Raw genomic sequence first — 14887 nt, 5'->3', positions numbered from 1 at the left:
GCCCATCTTCCTCAGTTTCAGAGGGTAGATATTTCAGGGTTGCTTTTTCCCCAGGTCTCCACGCCTTTGGGTTTTGTTTTTGCTTAACGATTGCCACCTGAGCTAGCCTCTCTTGCCCATCTTCCTGAGTTTCAGAGGGTCGATATCTCCGTGTTGCTGTTTCCCCAGGTCTCCACGCCCTTGTGTGTTTCTTTTGCTTAACGTTTGCCACCTGAAGCCAGCCTCTCTTGCCCATCTTCCTCAGTTTCAGAGGGTAGATATTTCAGGGTTGCTTTTTCCCCAGGTCTCCACGCCTTTGTGTTTTGTTTTTGCTTAACGAGTGCCACCTGAGCTAGCCTCTCTTGCCCATGTTCCTCAGTTTCAGAGGGTAGATATTTCAGGGTTGCTTTGTCCCCAGGGCTCCACGCCTTTGTGCTTTGTTTTTGCTTAAGGATTGCCACCTGAGGTAGCCTCTCTTGCCCATCTTCCTCAGTTTCAGAGGGTGGATTTCTCCGTGTTGCTTTTTCCCCAGGTCTCCACGCCCTTGTGTGTTTCTTTTGCTTAAAGATTGCCACCTGAGCTAGCCTCTGTTGCGCTTCTTTCTCAGTTCTAGAGGGTAGATTTCTCCGTGTTGCTTTTTCCCCAGGTCTCCACGCACTTCCTTTTATTTTTCCTTAAAAATTGCCACCTGAGCTAGCCTCTGTTGTCCATCTTCGTCGGTTTCAGAGGGTAGATTTCTCACTGTTGCTTTTTTGCCAGGTCTGCACGCCCTTGTGTTTTTTTTCTGCTTAAAGGTTGCAACCTGAGCTAGCTTCTTTTGCCCATGTTCGTCAGTTTCAGAGGGTGGATTTCTCCGTGTTGCTTTTTCCCCAGGTCTCCAGACCCTTGTGTGTTTCTTTGGCTTAACGATTGCCACCTGAGGTAGCCTCTGTTGCCCATCTTCCTCAGTTTCAGAGGGTGGATTTCTGAATGTTGCTTTTTCCCCAGGTCTCCACGCCCTTGTGTGTTTCTTTTGCTTAAAGATTGCCACCTGAGCTAGCCTCTGTTGCCCATCTTCGTCCGTTTCAGAGGGTGGATTTCTCAGTGTTGCCTTTTCGCCAGCTCCCCACGCCCTTGTGTGTTTCTTTTGCTTAAAGATTGTCACCTGAGCTAGGCACTGTTGCCCTGCTTCCTCAGTTTCAGAGGGTACCTTTTTCAGGGTTGCTTTTTGACCGGGTCTCCTCGCCATTGTATTTTTTTATCTTATTTTTTTTGCTTAAAGATTGCCACCTGAGCTAGCCTCTGTTGCGCTTCTTTCTCAGTTCTAGAGGGTAGATTTCTCCGTGTTGCTTTTTCCCCAGGTCTCCACGCACTTCCTTTTATTTTTCCTTAAAAATTGCCACCTGAGCTAGCCTCTGTTGTCCATCTTCGTCGGTTTCAGAGGGTAGATTTCTCACTGTTGCTTTTTTGCCAGGTCTGCACGCCCTTGTGTTTTTTTTCTGCTTAAAGGTTGCAACCTGAGCTAGCTTCTTTTGCCCATGTCCCTCAGTTTCAGAGGGTGGATTTCTCCGTGTTGCTTTTTCCCCAGGCCTCCACGCCCTTGTGTGTTTCTTTTGCTTAAAGATTGCCACCTGAAGCCAGCCTCTCTTGCCCATCTTCCTCAGTTTCAGAGGGTAGATATTTCAGGGTTGCTTTTTCCCCAGGTCTCCACGCCTTTGTGTTTTGTTTTTGCTTAACGATTGCCACCTGAGCTAGCCTCTCTTGCCCATGTTCCTCAGTTTCAGAGGGTAGATATTTCAGGGTTGCTTTGTCCCCAGGGCTCCACGCCTTTGTGCTTTGTTTTTGCTTAAGGATTGCCACCTGAGGTAGCCTCTCTTGCCCATCTTCCTCAGTTTCAGAGGGTGGATTTCTCCGTGTTGCTTTTTCCCCAGGTCTCCACGCCCTTGTGTGTTTCTTTTGCTTAAAGATTGCCACCTGAGCTAGCCTCTGTTGCCCATCTTCGTCCGTTTCAGAGGGTGGATTTCTCAGTGTTGCCTTTTCGCCAGCTCCCCACGCCCTTGTGTGTTTCTTTTGCTTAAAGATTGTCACCTGAGCTAGGCACTGTTGCCCTGCTTCCTCAGTTTCAGAGGGTACCTTTTTCAGGGTTGCTTTTTGACCGGGTCTCCTCGCCATTGTATTTTTTTATCTTATTTTTTTTGCTTAAAGATTGCCACCTGAGCTAGCCTCTGTTGCGCTTCTTTCTCAGTTCTAGAGGGTAGATTTCTCCGTGTTGCTTTTTCCCCAGGTCTCCACGCACTTCCTTTTATTTTTCCTTAAAAATTGCCACCTGAGCTAGCCTCTGTTGTCCATCTTCGTCGGTTTCAGAGGGTAGATTTCTCACTGTTGCTTTTTTGCCAGGTCTGCACGCCCTTGTGTTTTTTTTCTGCTTAAAGGTTGCAACCTGAGCTAGCTTCTTTTGCCCATGTTCGTCAGTTTCAGAGGGTGGATTTCTCCGTGTTGCTTTTTCCCCAGGTCTCCACACCCTTGTGTGTTTCTTTGGCTTAACGATTGCCACCTTAGGTAGCCTCTGTTGCCCATCTTCCTCAGTTTCAGAGGGTAGATATTTCAGGGTTGCTTTTTCCCCAGGTCTCCACGCCTTTGGGTTTTGTTTTTGCTTAACGATTGCCACCTGAGCTAGCCTCTCTTGCCCATCTTCCTGAGTTTCAGAGGGTGGATTTCTCAGTGTTGCCTTTTCCCCAGCTCCCCACGCCCTTGTGTGTTTCTTTTGCTTAAAGATTGCCACCTGAAGCCAGCCTCTCTTGCCCATCTTCCTCAGTTTCAGAGGGTAGATATTTCAGGGTTGCTTTTTCCCCAGGTCTCCACGCCTTTGGGTTTTGTTTTTGCTTAACGATTGCCACCTGAGCTAGCCTCTCTTGCCCATCTTCCTGAGTTTCAGAGGGTCGATATCTCCGTGTTGCTGTTTCCCCAGGTCTCCACGCCCTTGTGTGTTTCTTTTGCTTAACGTTTGCCACCTGAAGCCAGCCTCTCTTGCCCATCTTCCTCAGTTTCAGAGGGTAGATATTTCAGGGTTGCTTTTTCCCCAGGTCTCCACGCCTTTGTGTTTTGTTTTTGCTTAACGAGTGCCACCTGAGCTAGCCTCTCTTGCCCATGTTCCTCAGTTTCAGAGGGTAGATATTTCAGGGTTGCTTTGTCCCCAGGGCTCCACGCCTTTGTGCTTTGTTTTTGCTTAAGGATTGCCACCTGAGGTAGCCTCTCTTGCCCATCTTCCTCAGTTTCAGAGGGTGGATTTCTCCGTGTTGCTTTTTCCCCAGGTCTCCACGCCCTTGTGTGTTTCTTTTGCTTAAAGATTGCCACCTGAGCTAGCCTCTGTTGCCCATCTTCGTCCGTTTCAGAGGGTGGATTTCTCAGTGTTGCCTTTTCCCCAGCTCCCCACGCCCTTGTGTGTTTCTTTTGCTTAAAGATTGCCACCTGAAGCCAGCCTCTCTTGCCCATCTTCCTCAGTTTCAGAGGGTAGATATTTCAGGGTTGCTTTTTCCCCAGGTCTCCACGCCTTTGGGTTTTGTTTTTGCTTAACGATTGCCACCTGAGCTAGCCTCTCTTGCCCATCTTCCTGAGTTTCAGAGGGTCGATATCTCCGTGTTGCTGTTTCCCCAGGTCTCCACGCCCTTGTGTGTTTCTTTTGCTTAACGTTTGCCACCTGAAGCCAGCCTCTCTTGCCCATCTTCCTCAGTTTCAGAGGGTAGATATTTCAGGGTTGCTTTTTCCCCAGGTCTCCACGCCTTTGTGTTTTGTTTTTGCTTAACGAGTGCCACCTGAGCTAGCCTCTCTTGCCCATGTTCCTCAGTTTCAGAGGGTAGATATTTCAGGGTTGCTTTGTCCCCAGGGCTCCACGCCTTTGTGCTTTGTTTTTGCTTAAGGATTGCCACCTGAGGTAGCCTCTCTTGCCCATCTTCCTCAGTTTCAGAGGGTGGATTTCTCCGTGTTGCTTTTTCCCCAGGTCTCCACGCCCTTGTGTGTTTCTTTTGCTTAAAGATTGCCACCTGAGCTAGCCTCTGTTGCGCTTCTTTCTCAGTTCTAGAGGGTAGATTTCTCCGTGTTGCTTTTTCCCCAGGTCTCCACGCACTTCCTTTTATTTTTCCTTAAAAATTGCCACCTGAGCTAGCCTCTGTTGTCCATCTTCGTCGGTTTCAGAGGGTAGATTTCTCACTGTTGCTTTTTTGCCAGGTCTGCACGCCCTTGTGTTTTTTTTCTGCTTAAAGGTTGCAACCTGAGCTAGCTTCTTTTGCCCATGTTCGTCAGTTTCAGAGGGTGGATTTCTCCGTGTTGCTTTTTCCCCAGGTCTCCAGACCCTTGTGTGTTTCTTTGGCTTAACGATTGCCACCTGAGGTAGCCTCTGTTGCCCATCTTCCTCAGTTTCAGAGGGTGGATTTCTGAATGTTGCTTTTTCCCCAGGTCTCCACGCCCTTGTGTGTTTCTTTTGCTTAAAGATTGCCACCTGAGCTAGCCTCTGTTGCCCATCTTCGTCCGTTTCAGAGGGTGGATTTCTCAGTGTTGCCTTTTCGCCAGCTCCCCACGCCCTTGTGTGTTTCTTTTGCTTAAAGATTGTCACCTGAGCTAGGCACTGTTGCCCTGCTTCCTCAGTTTCAGAGGGTACCTTTTTCAGGGTTGCTTTTTGACCGGGTCTCCTCGCCATTGTATTTTTTTATCTTATTTTTTTTGCTTAAAGATTGCCACCTGAGCTAGCCTCTGTTGCGCTTCTTTCTCAGTTCTAGAGGGTAGATTTCTCCGTGTTGCTTTTTCCCCAGGTCTCCACGCACTTCCTTTTATTTTTCCTTAAAAATTGCCACCTGAGCTAGCCTCTGTTGTCCATCTTCGTCGGTTTCAGAGGGTAGATTTCTCACTGTTGCTTTTTTGCCAGGTCTGCACGCCCTTGTGTTTTTTTTCTGCTTAAAGGTTGCAACCTGAGCTAGCTTCTTTTGCCCATGTCCCTCAGTTTCAGAGGGTGGATTTCTCCGTGTTGCTTTTTCCCCAGGCCTCCACGCCCTTGTGTGTTTCTTTTGCTTAAAGATTGCCACCTGAAGCCAGCCTCTCTTGCCCATCTTCCTCAGTTTCAGAGGGTAGATATTTCAGGGTTGCTTTTTCCCCAGGTCTCCACGCCTTTGTGTTTTGTTTTTGCTTAACGATTGCCACCTGAGCTAGCCTCTCTTGCCCATGTTCCTCAGTTTCAGAGGGTAGATATTTCAGGGTTGCTTTGTCCCCAGGGCTCCACGCCTTTGTGCTTTGTTTTTGCTTAAGGATTGCCACCTGAGGTAGCCTCTCTTGCCCATCTTCCTCAGTTTCAGAGGGTGGATTTCTCCGTGTTGCTTTTTCCCCAGGTCTCCACGCCCTTGTGTGTTTCTTTTGCTTAAAGATTGCCACCTGAGCTAGCCTCTGTTGCCCATCTTCGTCCGTTTCAGAGGGTGGATTTCTCAGTGTTGCCTTTTCGCCAGCTCCCCACGCCCTTGTGTGTTTCTTTTGCTTAAAGATTGTCACCTGAGCTAGGCACTGTTGCCCTGCTTCCTCAGTTTCAGAGGGTACCTTTTTCAGGGTTGCTTTTTGACCGGGTCTCCTCGCCATTGTATTTTTTTATCTTATTTTTTTTGCTTAAAGATTGCCACCTGAGCTAGCCTCTGTTGCGCTTCTTTCTCAGTTCTAGAGGGTAGATTTCTCCGTGTTGCTTTTTCCCCAGGTCTCCACGCACTTCCTTTTATTTTTCCTTAAAAATTGCCACCTGAGCTAGCCTCTGTTGTCCATCTTCGTCGGTTTCAGAGGGTAGATTTCTCACTGTTGCTTTTTTGCCAGGTCTGCACGCCCTTGTGTTTTTTTTCTGCTTAAAGGTTGCAACCTGAGCTAGCTTCTTTTGCCCATGTTCCTCAGTTTCAGAGGGTGGATTTCTCCGTGTTGCTTTTTCCCCAGGTCTCCACACCCTTGTGTGTTTCTTTGGCTTAACGATTGCCACCTGAGGTAGCCTCTGTTGCCCATCTTCCTCAGTTTCAGAGGGTAGATATTTCAGGGTTGCTTTTTCCCCAGGTCTCCACGCCTTTGGGTTTTGTTTTTGCTTAACGATTGCCACCTGAGCTAGCCTCTCTTGCCCATCTTCCTGAGTTTCAGAGGGTGGATTTCTCAGTGTTGCCTTTTCCCCAGCTCCCCACGCCCTTGTGTGTTTCTTTTGCTTAAAGATTGCCACCTGAAGCCAGCCTCTCTTGCCCATCTTCCTCAGTTTCAGAGGGTAGATATTTCAGGGTTGCTTTTTCCCCAGGTCTCCACGCCTTTGGGTTTTGTTTTTGCTTAACGATTGCCACCTGAGCTAGCCTCTCTTGCCCATCTTCCTGAGTTTCAGAGGGTCGATATCTCCGTGTTGCTGTTTCCCCAGGTCTCCACGCCCTTGTGTGTTTCTTTTGCTTAACGTTTGCCACCTGAAGCCAGCCTCTCTTGCCCATCTTCCTCAGTTTCAGAGGGTAGATATTTCAGGGTTGCTTTTTCCCCAGGTCTCCACGCCTTTGTGTTTTGTTTTTGCTTAACGAGTGCCACCTGAGCTAGCCTCTCTTGCCCATGTTCCTCAGTTTCAGAGGGTAGATATTTCAGGGTTGCTTTGTCCCCAGGGCTCCACGCCTTTGTGCTTTGTTTTTGCTTAAGGATTGCCACCTGAGGTAGCCTCTCTTGCCCATCTTCCTCAGTTTCAGAGGGTGGATTTCTCCGTGTTGCTTTTTCCCCAGGTCTCCACGCCCTTGTGTGTTTCTTTTGCTTAAAGATTGCCACCTGAGCTAGCCTCTGTTGCCCATCTTCGTCCGTTTCAGAGGGTGGATTTCTCAGTGTTGCCTTTTCCCCAGCTCCCCACGCCCTTGTGTGTTTCTTTTGCTTAAAGATTGCCACCTGAAGCCAGCCTCTCTTGCCCATCTTCCTCAGTTTCAGAGGGTAGATATTTCAGGGTTGCTTTTTCCCCAGGTCTCCACGCCTTTGGGTTTTGTTTTTGCTTAACGATTGCCACCTGAGCTAGCCTCTCTTGCCCATCTTCCTGAGTTTCAGAGGGTCGATATCTCCGTGTTGCTGTTTCCCCAGGTCTCCACGCCCTTGTGTGTTTCTTTTGCTTAACGTTTGCCACCTGAAGCCAGCCTCTCTTGCCCATCTTCCTCAGTTTCAGAGGGTAGATATTTCAGGGTTGCTTTTTCCCCAGGTCTCCACGCCTTTGTGTTTTGTTTTTGCTTAACGAGTGCCACCTGAGCTAGCCTCTCTTGCCCATGTTCCTCAGTTTCAGAGGGTAGATATTTCAGGGTTGCTTTGTCCCCAGGGCTCCACGCCTTTGTGCTTTGTTTTTGCTTAAGGATTGCCACCTGAGGTAGCCTCTCTTGCCCATCTTCCTCAGTTTCAGAGGGTGGATTTCTCCGTGTTGCTTTTTCCCCAGGTCTCCACGCCCTTGTGTGTTTCTTTTGCTTAAAGATTGCCACCTGAGCTAGCCTCTGTTGCGCTTCTTTCTCAGTTCTAGAGGGTAGATTTCTCCGTGTTGCTTTTTCCCCAGGTCTCCACGCACTTCCTTTTATTTTTCCTTAAAAATTGCCACCTGAGCTAGCCTCTGTTGTCCATCTTCGTCGGTTTCAGAGGGTAGATTTCTCACTGTTGCTTTTTTGCCAGGTCTGCACGCCCTTGTGTTTTTTTTCTGCTTAAAGGTTGCAACCTGAGCTAGCTTCTTTTGCCCATGTTCGTCAGTTTCAGAGGGTGGATTTCTCCGTGTTGCTTTTTCCCCAGGTCTCCAGACCCTTGTGTGTTTCTTTGGCTTAACGATTGCCACCTGAGGTAGCCTCTGTTGCCCATCTTCCTCAGTTTCAGAGGGTGGATTTCTGAATGTTGCTTTTTCCCCAGGTCTCCACGCCCTTGTGTGTTTCTTTTGCTTAAAGATTGCCACCTGAGCTAGCCTCTGTTGCCCATCTTCGTCCGTTTCAGAGGGTGGATTTCTCAGTGTTGCCTTTTCGCCAGCTCCCCACGCCCTTGTGTGTTTCTTTTGCTTAAAGATTGTCACCTGAGCTAGGCACTGTTGCCCTGCTTCCTCAGTTTCAGAGGGTACCTTTTTCAGGGTTGCTTTTTGACCGGGTCTCCTCGCCATTGTATTTTTTTATCTTATTTTTTTTGCTTAAAGATTGCCACCTGAGCTAGCCTCTGTTGCGCTTCTTTCTCAGTTCTAGAGGGTAGATTTCTCCGTGTTGCTTTTTCCCCAGGTCTCCACGCACTTCCTTTTATTTTTCCTTAAAAATTGCCACCTGAGCTAGCCTCTGTTGTCCATCTTCGTCGGTTTCAGAGGGTAGATTTCTCACTGTTGCTTTTTTGCCAGGTCTGCACGCCCTTGTGTTTTTTTTCTGCTTAAAGGTTGCAACCTGAGCTAGCTTCTTTTGCCCATGTCCCTCAGTTTCAGAGGGTGGATTTCTCCGTGTTGCTTTTTCCCCAGGCCTCCACGCCCTTGTGTGTTTCTTTTGCTTAAAGATTGCCACCTGAAGCCAGCCTCTCTTGCCCATCTTCCTCAGTTTCAGAGGGTAGATATTTCAGGGTTGCTTTTTCCCCAGGTCTCCACGCCTTTGTGTTTTGTTTTTGCTTAACGATTGCCACCTGAGCTAGCCTCTCTTGCCCATGTTCCTCAGTTTCAGAGGGTAGATATTTCAGGGTTGCTTTGTCCCCAGGGCTCCACGCCTTTGTGCTTTGTTTTTGCTTAAGGATTGCCACCTGAGGTAGCCTCTCTTGCCCATCTTCCTCAGTTTCAGAGGGTGGATTTCTCCGTGTTGCTTTTTCCCCAGGTCTCCACGCCCTTGTGTGTTTCTTTTGCTTAAAGATTGCCACCTGAGCTAGCCTCTGTTGCCCATCTTCGTCCGTTTCAGAGGGTGGATTTCTCAGTGTTGCCTTTTCGCCAGCTCCCCACGCCCTTGTGTGTTTCTTTTGCTTAAAGATTGTCACCTGAGCTAGGCACTGTTGCCCTGCTTCCTCAGTTTCAGAGGGTACCTTGTTCAGGGTTGCTTTTTGACCGGGTCTCCTCGCCATTGTATTTTTTTATCTTATTTTTTTTGCTTAAAGATTGCCACCTGAGCTAGCCTCTGTTGCGCTTCTTTCTCAGTTCTAGAGGGTAGATTTCTCCGTGTTGCTTTTTCCCCAGGTCTCCACGCACTTCCTTTTATTTTTCCTTAAAAATTGCCACCTGAGCTAGCCTCTGTTGTCCATCTTCGTCGGTTTCAGAGGGTAGATTTCTCACTGTTGCTTTTTTGCCAGGTCTGCACGCCCTTGTGTTTTTTTTCTGCTTAAAGGTTGCAACCTGAGCTAGCTTCTTTTGCCCATGTTCCTCAGTTTCAGAGGGTGGATTTCTCCGTGTTGCTTTTTCCCCAGGTCTCCACACCCTTGTGTGTTTCTTTGGCTTAACGATTGCCACCTGAGGTAGCCTCTGTTGCCCATCTTCCTCAGTTTCAGAGGGTAGATATTTCAGGGTTGCTTTTTCCCCAGGTCTCCACGCCTTTGGGTTTTGTTTTTGCTTAACGATTGCCACCTGAGCTAGCCTCTCTTGCCCATCTTCCTGAGTTTCAGAGGGTGGATTTCTCAGTGTTGCCTTTTCCCCAGCTCCCCACGCCCTTGTGTGTTTCTTTTGCTTAAAGATTGCCACCTGAAGCCAGCCTCTCTTGCCCATCTTCCTCAGTTTCAGAGGGTAGATATTTCAGGGTTGCTTTTTCCCCAGGTCTCCACGCCTTTGGGTTTTGTTTTTGCTTAACGATTGCCACCTGAGCTAGCCTCTCTTGCCCATCTTCCTGAGTTTCAGAGGGTCGATATCTCCGTGTTGCTGTTTCCCCAGGTCTCCACGCCCTTGTGTGTTTCTTTTGCTTAACGTTTGCCACCTGAAGCCAGCCTCTCTTGCCCATCTTCCTCAGTTTCAGAGGGTAGATATTTCAGGGTTGCTTTTTCCCCAGGTCTCCACGCCTTTGTGTTTTGTTTTTGCTTAACGAGTGCCACCTGAGCTAGCCTCTCTTGCCCATGTTCCTCAGTTTCAGAGGGTAGATATTTCAGGGTTGCTTTGTCCCCAGGGCTCCACGCCTTTGTGCTTTGTTTTTGCTTAAGGATTGCCACCTGAGGTAGCCTCTCTTGCCCATCTTCCTCAGTTTCAGAGGGTGGATTTCTCCGTGTTGCTTTTTCCCCAGGTCTCCACGCCCTTGTGTGTTTCTTTTGCTTAAAGATTGCCACCTGAGCTAGCCTCTGTTGCCCATCTTCGTCCGTTTCAGAGGGTGGATTTCTCAGTGTTGCCTTTTCCCCAGCTCCCCACGCCCTTGTGTGTTTCTTTTGCTTAAAGATTGCCACCTGAAGCCAGCCTCTCTTGCCCATCTTCCTCAGTTTCAGAGGGTAGATATTTCAGGGTTGCTTTTTCCCCAGGTCTCCACGCCTTTGGGTTTTGTTTTTGCTTAACGATTGCCACCTGAGCTAGCCTCTCTTGCCCATCTTCCTGAGTTTCAGAGGGTCGATATCTCCGTGTTGCTGTTTCCCCAGGTCTCCACGCCCTTGTGTGTTTCTTTTGCTTAACGTTTGCCACCTGAAGCCAGCCTCTCTTGCCCATCTTCCTCAGTTTCAGAGGGTAGATATTTCAGGGTTGCTTTTTCCCCAGGTCTCCACGCCTTTGTGTTTTGTTTTTGCTTAACGAGTGCCACCTGAGCTAGCCTCTCTTGCCCATGTTCCTCAGTTTCAGAGGGTAGATATTTCAGGGTTGCTTTGTCCCCAGGGCTCCACGCCTTTGTGCTTTGTTTTTGCTTAAGGATTGCCACCTGAGGTAGCCTCTCTTGCCCATCTTCCTCAGTTTCAGAGGGTGGATTTCTCCGTGTTGCTTTTTCCCCAGGTCTCCACGCCCTTGTGTGTTTCTTTTGCTTAAAGATTGCCACCTGAGCTAGCCTCTGTTGCGCTTCTTTCTCAGTTCTAGAGGGTAGATTTCTCCGTGTTGCTTTTTCCCCAGGTCTCCACGCACTTCCTTTTATTTTTCCTTAAAAATTGCCACCTGAGCTAGCCTCTGTTGTCCATCTTCGTCGGTTTCAGAGGGTAGATTTCTCACTGTTGCTTTTTTGCCAGGTCTGCACGCCCTTGTGTTTTTTTTCTGCTTAAAGGTTGCAACCTGAGCTAGCTTCTTTTGCCCATGTTCGTCAGTTTCAGAGGGTGGATTTCTCCGTGTTGCTTTTTCCCCAGGTCTCCAGACCCTTGTGTGTTTCTTTGGCTTAACGATTGCCACCTGAGGTAGCCTCTGTTGCCCATCTTCCTCAGTTTCAGAGGGTGGATTTCTGAATGTTGCTTTTTCCCCAGGTCTCCACGCCCTTGTGTGTTTCTTTTGCTTAACGATTGCCACCTGAAGCCAGCCTCTCTTGCCCATCTTCCTCAGTTTCAGAGGGTAGATATTTCAGGGTTGCTTTTTCCCCAGGTCTCCACGCCTTTGGGTTTTGTTTTTGCTTAACGAGTGCCACCTGAGCTAGCCTCTCTTGCCCATGTTCCTCAGTTTCAGAGGGTAGATATTTCAGGGTTGCTTTGTCCCCAGGGCTCCACGCCTTTGTGCTTTGTTTTTGCTTAAGGATTGCCACCTGAGGTAGCCTCTCTTGCCCATCTTCCTCAGTTTCAGAGGGTGGATTTCTCCGTGTTGCTTTTTCCCCAGGTCTCCACGCCCTTGTGTGTTTCTTTTGCTTAAAGATTGCCACCTGAGCTAGCCTCTGTTGCCCATCTTCGTCCGTTTCAGAGGGTGGATTTCTCAGTGTTGCCTTTTCGCCAGCTCCCCACGCCCTTGTGTGTTTCTTTTGCTTAAAGATTGTCACCTGAGCTAGGCACTGTTGCCCTGCTTCCTCAGTTTCAGAGGGTACCTTGTTCAGGGTTGCTTTTTCACCGGGTCTCCTCGCCATTGTATTTTTTTATCTTATTTTTTTTGCTTAAAGATTGCCACCTGAGCTAGCCTCTGTTGCGCTTCTTTCTCAGTTCTAGAGGGTAGATTTCTCCGTGTTGCTTTTTCCCCAGGTCTCCACGCACTTCCTTTCATTTTTCCTTAAAAATTGCCACCTGAGCTAGCCCCTGTTGCCCATCTTCGTCGGTTTCAGAGGGTAGATTTCTCAGTGTTGATTTTTCCCCATTTCTCCACGCCCTCGTGCTTTTTTTTTTTATTTCCTTAAATGTCGGCGCCTGAGCTAGCTTCTTTTGCCCATCTTCGTCAGTTTCAGCGGGTAGACTCTCCGCCTGCCTTCGACAGGCCCTCTGGACTGGAAAGCTTTCCTCCTCCCGTCATCACGGTCCTTCTCGGATGACGTGCCTGGTTTCGGTTTGACCGTCCCCGCCCGCCCTGATTTTCTAAGTCCTCCCGGGAACCCCGGGGGCGCTCCAGCCGCTCCGGGAAGCGGCGGCCTCCCGGCCGCACCGGCCCAGCCCGGCCCGGGCCGCCCCCTGGCCTCTCTGGGGGGAACTCTCCCCTTCCCCTTCCCGGTGATCGCCCGAGAAACCTTTTCCGAGTCCCCCTCCTGCGGCTGGGGCTGCGCCTTGGCGGCCGGGAGCCCGCGGGCGGACGCCCCGGGGCCGCACTGGGCCGGGAGGCTGGGTCCGAGGGGGCTCCGGGACGGGATCGGGCGGCCCGGCGGCCCGGCTGTGCTCCCCGGCGGGCCCGCGCTCCGGCTCCGTCCCGCTGAGGCGGTCGTCGGTCGCCGGGTGCCACCTGGAGGCCGCTTTTATATCGTCTCTTTCCTCCGGAGCTCCGGCGACGCGGGCCAAGGGACGGGACTCGGCCGCGGTGACCGAGGCAGAGTCCCGGGAGGCCGGCGTCGCTGGCGGGATCTGGCCCGGTGGCGCCGGGGCGTGAGCGCGACGCCCGCTCGCCGGAGATTGGAGGTGCAGGCTACTGAGGGAGGTGGCTGTCGCCGCGCCGCCCGGTGCCGGCCGGGGTGTGGGGCCTCCCGGACGGGTCGACCAGCAGCCGCCGGTGCCCCTCCGTCCCCGGGAGGGGGTGGGGGGCCGCCGCGGGGGAACGGGCGAGGGAGCTCGTCCCGTGCCCGGCCGTCGTCCCGAGGGCGGCCCGGTGGTCGGGCCTTCCGCGTCGCCGATCCCCTTTCCGCGCCCCGCTCCGGAGGTGGGCGACCGGCCGGGGCCTTGCGGGGGAGGCCCGTGGAGGGCGCGACGGGCTCGGCCGCCGGGCTGGCCTTTTCCCCACTGGTCTTCCGAGTCGACCGGCTCTGGCGGTGGGGACCGGGCCCGGTCCTCGGATGCCTCCTCCTCCGTGGCAGTTTTTTTTTCCAAGTCCCGCCCTGGAGAAGAGCGTGGACCGGCCCCGGGAGCCCTCGAGGGCGGGCCGGGGAGGGCGTCCCCGGCCCGGACGCGTGCCCGGGGTGGGTCCGGGCCGTCGGACCGGACTTCTCTCTCCGAGTTTCGCGGGTCGCGTCTTTGTCCGGAGGCGGGAGGGGGCCGGCTCGAGGCGTAGGTGGAGCCCCGGCTGAGGGACGGGAGCCACGGTCCCGCCCCGGGCCCGGTCGCCGGAGGCGCCTCCGCGGAATTCTTTTCTAAGTCCTGACCCGGCGACTCAGAGGGAGGGACCGACCGGTCCCGGCCCGCGCGGGCGGCCCGGGGAGGCTGTCCCCGGCTCCCCATGCCGCCACGCTTCTGGGGTCGACCAGATGGCCCCGGGAGCTCCGGGCCTGGTGGCGATGGGGTCGTGCTTGGGGTCTGGTGGCCGTGGCCATGATCCAGGGGTTCCCCTGGTGATCCGTGGGTGGGCCCCGTCTCCGGGCGCGGCGATTCTTGCCCCCGAATGGGTGGTTTTGTGCCGCCAGATAAGTGCTGACACGCTCTGCTCGGGTGACAGTCGCCCGAGAGCTTCCGGGTGCCTGGATGCGTGTGCGGGGAGGGCTCCGGGCTCTGGCCGAGAACCGGACGCCCGTTTCCACCCCCGCCGCTTGAGCCGCCCGCTGGGGCCTGCGCGCCGGCTCTTGTGCGTTCCAGGCGCCCCCACGACCGTGGTGCCACCTCCGGTCTCTGGTACCCGAGGGCGGCGGGGTTAGGGGCGCGGGGTCCTCTACCACGTGCACTCCCTGCCGCCGGCACCCGGGTGCGGTCGCGACTTACCCCATCCCACCGGCTCCGTGCCAGTGCGTGTCAGGCGTTCTCGTCCTGGGGTCGTCGCCCGCGCTTGCTGGAGGAGGAGAGGGGTCGGTGAGGCTGAAGCAGGCTCCTCCGCTCGCTGTCCTCGCCGGCCTTCCCTTGCTCGGGGGTCCCTCGCGTTATGCTGCCGACCGATGTGGTGATGCTGTGCTCTCCCGGGCCGGGCCTAAGCCGTGCCAGACGAGGGACGGACGTTCATGGCGAACGGGACCGCTCTTCTCGCTCTGCCCGCGGGTCCCCTCGCCCGTTCTCCCCCGCTGCGAGTGGCGTGTGGGAGGCGGCAGGGGTGCGGAATCCGGCCCGACCTCGCTCCCCCGCCCCGTGCCTCGTGGCGTGGGCGGTGTCGGGGTCTCCGTGACGCGGCGGATGCTCTGCCTGTGCCTCTTGGCTGTGTCTCGCGGGCGGCCCTCCCCGCGGTGGGGCGGGCCGTGTTGCCGCCGCGCCGCGCGCCTTCCCGGGCGCGTGAGCGCGTTCCCCAGGCCGTTGGCGGTGCCCCTGGAGCGTTCCAGGTCGTCCCTCAGGCGCCCGAGGCCGAGTGGCGGTGTCGTTCTCTGTTCCCGTCGGCCTCCTCAGGTAACCACTGCGCTGGTGTGTCTGAGGAGCGGGGGGGTCGAGTCGGTAAGGGAGGCGTGCCCCTCGTCCCCCTCGGGGGGGACGGGTGCCTCGTCGCCCCCCACGGCGTGCCGTGTGGGGGCGGGCAGGCTCGGGCGCGTGCCCGCGCGTTCCCCTTGCTGGGGTTTCCCCGCGGGTGTGGGAGTGACCGTGGCGGGCC

The sequence above is a fragment of the Equus asinus genome, chromosome 27 (genome assembly GCF_041296235.1).
Source record: "Equus asinus isolate D_3611 breed Donkey chromosome 27, EquAss-T2T_v2, whole genome shotgun sequence".
NCBI lineage: Eukaryota > Metazoa > Chordata > Mammalia > Perissodactyla > Equidae > Equus > Equus asinus.
The sequence above is the reverse complement of the archived record's forward strand: the minus strand, read 5'-3'. Positions refer to the sequence as shown.